Source organism: Monodelphis domestica, chromosome 3 (assembly GCF_027887165.1).
Source record: "Monodelphis domestica isolate mMonDom1 chromosome 3, mMonDom1.pri, whole genome shotgun sequence".
Taxonomy (NCBI): domain Eukaryota; kingdom Metazoa; phylum Chordata; class Mammalia; order Didelphimorphia; family Didelphidae; genus Monodelphis; species Monodelphis domestica.
This window is the reverse complement of record NC_077229.1, coordinates 214,993,972-215,000,833: the sequence shown is the minus strand read 5'-3', so window position 1 is coordinate 215,000,833 and position 6,862 is coordinate 214,993,972.

Below are 6,862 nucleotides of genomic sequence, written 5' to 3'. Positions count from 1 at the left end.
TTACAGAAATGAATTAGGGGGTAGAGTAGGTGATTGAGAGAAAAAAGAAAAATATTTGAACAATCAGGTGTGTGTGAGTATGGTTGTGTGTGTGTGTGTGTGTGTGTGTGTGTGTGTGTGTGTGTGTGTGTGTGTGTGTAAGATCAGATTGCCCTCTGGTGGCAGCAATTTATGTCTTCTGTGCTTAAAGATATAACAAAGCAGAGGGAAAATACAAAGCAAAAAAAAAATAGGATATTAAAAAAAGAATGAGGGAACTAGAAAATGACAGATAAAAGTAAAATTAAAGAACACAAGGATTAATAAAAATAAAAGTAGAAGGGAAAGTACTAGAAGATTAAGAAGAATAGAAACTAGAAAAATCCAGAATAATTGGAGAAGTAACTAAGAGAATAAAGTAAGAGCAATATAAAGGAACAAAAAAGAAAGCTTTCTTGCATGTACTTGATTTGCCCCTAAGTTCATCACATAAAATCATTTAATCATAAAATGATTCCAAATGTCTATATAGGAAATATATTTAACTCTCAATCAATAGCTTTTGTACATTATTGCACTTCACCATTTGAAATGTGTTACAATGCTGTCTTTAGATATAGAAAACTCATTTGATACAAAGAGGCTTATAAATAAGAAGTCATTTTTCCCTTGGAGGTTTTCCAGTCACTGCTTTTATTAGTAAACTCCAAAAATTTGCACATGTTAAAAGGTGGGATGGTTGTGTGTGTGCACATGTTTGTGTGTTCATGAGCAGGTGTGTATTATAAAATTTCTTCTGGTGTGTTAAATGAAGTATGTAACAACTAAATAGTCATAGAATAACAAACAGTAGCAGAAGATCAAGTTGAATAAGAATAGGGCTTGGAAAGTTGGACCATGAGACTTTTTTCTTTTTTCTGGATGTATTTTTAAATGATGTGCACAAAAATGACTATGGCAAACAAAGAATTCTTATGGACAAATGGCAACATTATTATCTCTTCCTTTTGCACTGGGCACTGTTAGCACTTTTGCTTTAGAATTTAATCAGCACCCAAGAGCTGTCCACAAGCCACAAGGCATTAATCACCCTCAATCCTACATTATTGGATTTATCAGTAAGTATACCATCTAAAGCAAGTATGACTGAATGGTCTCATTAACATTTCCACTTTATATCCCTGATATTTTATTTTAAGGATATAAAAACTAGCGATTTTAATGACCAAGTAAGCTATCCATCTCTCATTTACCTATTTCCATTTCCTATTTCCAAAGTAGCCAGTGGAATTTGGTCCCTCCTGCACACAGATAGATTTCTTCAGGTCACTGCTTTTTGCACTCTCTCTGCCATTGAAACAAACACTTCAGCCTCAACTTCTGTTTGATCTGTAAACAGAAGCTCTGCTACTCTAAGAAAGCAGCTTTTAGTGTTTATTCAAGGGATATTTTAGAAAGTGGCAAAATTAATTAGACTTAGGGAAATTTATCTGAATGCTCAGACATTGTGACCAAAAGAAAAAGTTAATGTAGAGTGTAAAACCTACTTGGACATCTCTATAACACCAGATTGCTAAAATAGAGAGTAACAGTACAATATCATTATAACTACAAATTAGAGAGTAATGTGGTGCAGGAACTGAACATGTTGAACTAGGAGTCGGGGAATCTGAGTCCCAGTTTTGACTACAACTAACTAGTAATGTGACCCTGAGCAAATCACTTCATTGTTCTGGGTTTGATTTGTTCATCTATAAAATCTTGTGATGAACTAGAAAATCTAAAATTTCCTCCCTGGTTTTATCACAGCTATATATCTGATAATTGCATATAAAGAAGGGGTTAGGAAAGAATCAGGAGGTTGCTGGAATCAGTTCAAACTGGCTCTCAAGATACGATTGTTAAATTTTCCAGGGTGAGAATTTTCACCTTAGAAATTGATAAATGCTACAAATCAAGATACAATAAGTTGTCTTCTTATTATGTTGATTTTCTAGACTAAAGAAAAATTATGCAGAAAATGTTAATAATGATAATTAAATTTGATAGCGTAGTCTACATCTTTTGGAGAGCCTTTTGTTCATCATTTATAAACACACCTCTTGGGGGCATGTAGAAAATACCATAACTTTAAGAAGTTAAGTGTAAAGCAAGATAAAAGGTATATCTGAACATTAGCCAAGCCATCTAACCTCTCTGAGTACTGTTTTCCCCATCTACATAATGAAAGGATTGAAATACATAAACTCTGATGCCTTGCTCTCTCTCTGATTTTATCTCTTCTGTGAAACATGCCCATCCCATCTACCCAAAGCCCAAAGAAGGAAGAGTTTCTGTAGAAACCCCTAGGAAGTAGATTGTTTAAAGAAATAATTAGAATCTAGGTGTGTGCCCCCTTACTATGACTCTTTGTTATTGGATTTGTTTCTAAAATGAGATTGTATCTAGGAGAACTAAAAATCAAAGCCTATTTAAATAAGAGTGACTGGACACATATGTAGTGATTTTAAGTCAGAGAAGGTATATTTTCTTCATTTTGGTGCCTGGATATTTATATCACCTTTAAATGAATTGCACTTTGCCTGGTTCGAAATATGCTCATTAGATACTAAGCTAAAGTTGTCTTTAATTAAAATGCAGTCTTTCTATTTGCTTCCAAAGTGTTCAAGTTTCTCGGGAGCTGTCTCCTTGTCACCTTTCTGTACATGGTAGCTATATAATGATATTAATCTCCTCTCATTCCTTCCCCCACCTTCATTCTCTCAATTTATTCACCACTATCCCATCTTCCTGTACTAAGAAGCAAAACCTAATTATCTCCTGTATGAACCTTCATTCTTCTCCAGCAGGAGAGAATATGCTTCCCACTTTGCTAGTGGGTGGCATACTGATCAAGAAAGGGATTTTTCCCCCTCAGAGAGCAGTATTTATATTATATGCAGAGGATCAGACAATGTGAAAAGTAGCCGGACAATGATGGGGTAGCAATGCTAAATCCCTAACCAAACTTCAAAAAGATAATAGCTTAATGCCTAGTATAAAATACATTTCAAACATTGTACCATTGTACCATTTCTAACTCCTTAATACAAATGTTAGGTGTTGGGCAGGTAATTGGGCAGGTAATTGAAACATCTTCTCTTGAAGATAGAAGAAGCAAAATTCATCCCACATTTAAAACTAAATTCCTAAAAACATGGTTATTGGGGATATATATTTTTTTAATTTATAGAACTCTTCAAGGCCCAAAGTTGTCCTTTTCTTTCTTCAGAGCACTGAGAAGTTAAGGGTTTAAAAAATGTAATACATTTACTTGTGGGATAGTGAGTTTCCCATCCCAGAGATATTACAACAGAGGCTAAAAACAACTGGCAAGAGCTAACTTGGAAAGGATTTGTGAATGGATGTAGAGTACACTGCATTAGCTTTAAGGGTCTAGGATATTAGGTTCTATTCAGTGTGTTCATACTTCCAGGGTTTATTTTTTTTTCAGTTCAAAATGGTACCATTAAACTTTGGTATGTTGTTCGAAATAGCTGTGTAAATTGAAGCCAAGTATTGGGATTAATACAATTGAACTTGGGAGCTATTCTTGCAATAATGATCCAGTCGTCAAGGAAATAAAGGTCTCTACACTGTATGAAGAAATTCTAGGAAAGGTGAGTAATGTATAGAAGTTTCCTCGCAAAATAGGTATCAAATGACTCAGTCAATTGCCTATCTCCTCTGTTCAGATCTTGACCCTACAATTAAATACTCATTATTTTGCTGACCACAACCTGCTGATATCATTACAAATGGAGATGACAGAACAAGTGAAGAAGAGAATAGATGGTTCCATAGGTAATCCAGGGTTGGTCCTAGCTTACTATAGAGGCTGTTCAAGTAGTTTTTGAGAGCCCCCACTAGAGGTGGTCAGCCTAGAGTAAACCTCCAATCTTGGGCAATCAAAGTCTACCCCTACCATCACTTTGTCTAACTGATGGGGATGGTATTTCAGCTAAAGATAGCTAAGGTCAAAACACATTATACTAATTGTCATATTCACATAACATTGTATAGTTTACAAAATGTTTTAAATATCTTGCCTGTCCTATTTGATCCTCACAACAATCTCATGAGGTATCTGGTACAAGGATTTTTATCACCATTTCATAAGCAAGAATATCGAGGCAGGCACAGAGAACTGAAGTGCCTTCCCTGAATTCACACAGTTAATAAATGAGCCAGCATTCCTGTACAGGTCTCTCTGATTTCATATTTATGCTCCTTTCTGAGCACCCCAAATGGCCTCCTCTGGAACTCCCAACTGTCTTAATCATGGAGTCCTCCTTATTTGACACCCTCAGAGACTTCAGTCACCACCATAATCAACTTCACTGCCACAATTAAACATTTCTGACTAAGAACTTTTATTCCACTCCTTTCTTCATAACTTAAATACAGAGATAGACTGGAGCTGACATTATGAGCTTAGTACCTGACTTAAGAAAAGTCACTTACTTTTTTTGACCATAAATTTCCTCATAATTAAAGTTGTTATTGTTATTGTTGTTCAGCCATTTCAGACTCTTCCTGAACCCATTGGGGGTTTTCTTGGCATAGATATGGGAATGGTTTGAATTTCCTTCTCCATTTCATTTTACAGATAAGGGACAGAGGTGAACAGGGATAACTGCCTTACTCAGGGTCACCCAGCTAAGAGTCTGAGGTCAGATTTAAACTCAGGTCTGCCTTACTCCAGATCTAGATTTCTATCCATTGCCCCACCTAAATAAATGTCTTGATATGAAATTAGTGGGGGTTAAATTGCATGAATACCTGACTGTAACATTCTAGGATTTCATATTATAAGGTGTTACATATTTTATTATCTTGTCATATTATTGGATGCTATATATTTTATTAATGATCTTGTCAGACACAATCCAAGCTCTGAAACCTAGCTAAAGAAGGTGTCTTTATGGACCATTTATAAGCAAAAATGTAATGTTTGGTGATCTTGACATTTTATGGCCACTTTCAGGAACTTGAATAAGGACCCTTTAAAAATTGTATCTTGTGGTGTTCCTCTATGCCCTTATCTGCCAAATGAGGGTATTGCTCGAGATGTGACCTCTAACGAAGGCCCTCACACTCTGTTTTCATAGTTCATAAACCCAGCATGGGAGTATGATGACTAAGTAAGTTAAATAAATTTATGGAAAAACGTTAGCAATGAGGTTAAATTTGCAATGATTATTTATAAGAGTAATCTACCTTTAATTGTTCTATAATTAGATCTTTAGGAATTACTTGATGGGGCTCTTAGTGACTGTTTAAAATTAAGTTAATTACAAAAGGTGGGGGTGGGAAGACTGTCAATCCAGTTTCCTAGTTGTGTCTTTGAGTAACATGATTATTATAATATTGGTCAAACACATCAATTTTCAAAGGCATCAGGAGCAGAACTATGACAGAATGAATTATGAAGAAGGAAATAGCCAAGAAATTATGGGGATCCAGAGTTTTGCTGATGTCCTTACTTCAAATTATCTCCTCAGATATTCAGAATATATTTCCAAATATAGACTAAAAGCTCAATGTAGACAAGGAGTAATTTTTTTCTGAATTTTGTAGTTCCCTCAAGACAAGGTATAGTGTTCATACATTATAGGTATTTTATAAATTCTTGTGAATGAATGAATGATCTCTGGAATCTGGCATGTGCTTATACACACACACACACACACACACACACACACACACACAGTAAGTGTTGAACACTACTATCATTTACTTCCTTCATTAATGTCCTATTCATGGCTTTCATTCAAACCTGTTGGTGAGTTAACGAGCTATCTCCCCCAAGCATGTGATTTCCTCTTAAAAAATGGGCAGTTGAGAACAATAGAACAATTTATTCCAACAATCAAGAAGGCAGCTGAAGCAAGCACCATGGAGAGCTTAGAATCTGGTCATATGTTGAAGACACCAATATTATCCATATTCCAGGCCATCACCAGTCATCCTGATTTTTTCTTGTCACTGGATTTCTATGTTTCTGGAAGAGAGAGTGAGGCTGACAATTTTGAGCAACTTTGCCTCACTTAAATCCAATTCATACACAAGTCAAGACACTACCCTATGATGTCAGAAGTCCTCTTTAAAAATGAAGGATGAACAACAACTCACAGTTTGTGTTCTAAGTTTGCAAAAGCTATGCACAGAAATAGGTCCAACCAAACTGGAAAAGCATGTTGAAGCAGCTTGGGGACAGAGCTCCTCCAAGAAATCCAGGCAAGGGGCTCATCATCCATAAGATTAAGCACTAGGTAAATCCTTTTTTCTTTTGGTCCAGCAAAACCCATCTATTAATCTATCTGGAAGAAGGGTCATTGGAGTGGTTCCAATCCCACTCGGAGTGTCTCTTGAATTAGTGAAGAAAATGTTTCCTTCCCTTTCTTTTCTGACCATTTTCTAAGAAACATATGCTAAAATGCAAAGGAAGGCTGTATTTCCAGGGTTTGCCCACTGATTCCCTGAGCACCAAAGATATTATTAAAAAACAGAATTTGAATTTAGAAATCAAAGGCTTTACTTGGACTTCTCCCAATCATCTTCTTTCAAGTAAAGAGACAGTGTTAAAAGAACACTGATTCTGCAGTCAGAGGAACGGCATTCAAAATAGATCCCTGAAACTGCCTCTGAGTTCTTGGACCTCAGTTTCCTCATTTGTAAACTTTGGAATTAGTCTAGATGACCTCTGACTTCTGATAATCCTTAGCAACTCTATAATTATTACATTACAATCTGAGACAACCAGCCCAGGATTCCCAGAATGAACATTTCCATTTTGATGCTTTGAAAGCTCAATACAGAAGTAGTTTCATACTCATGATGT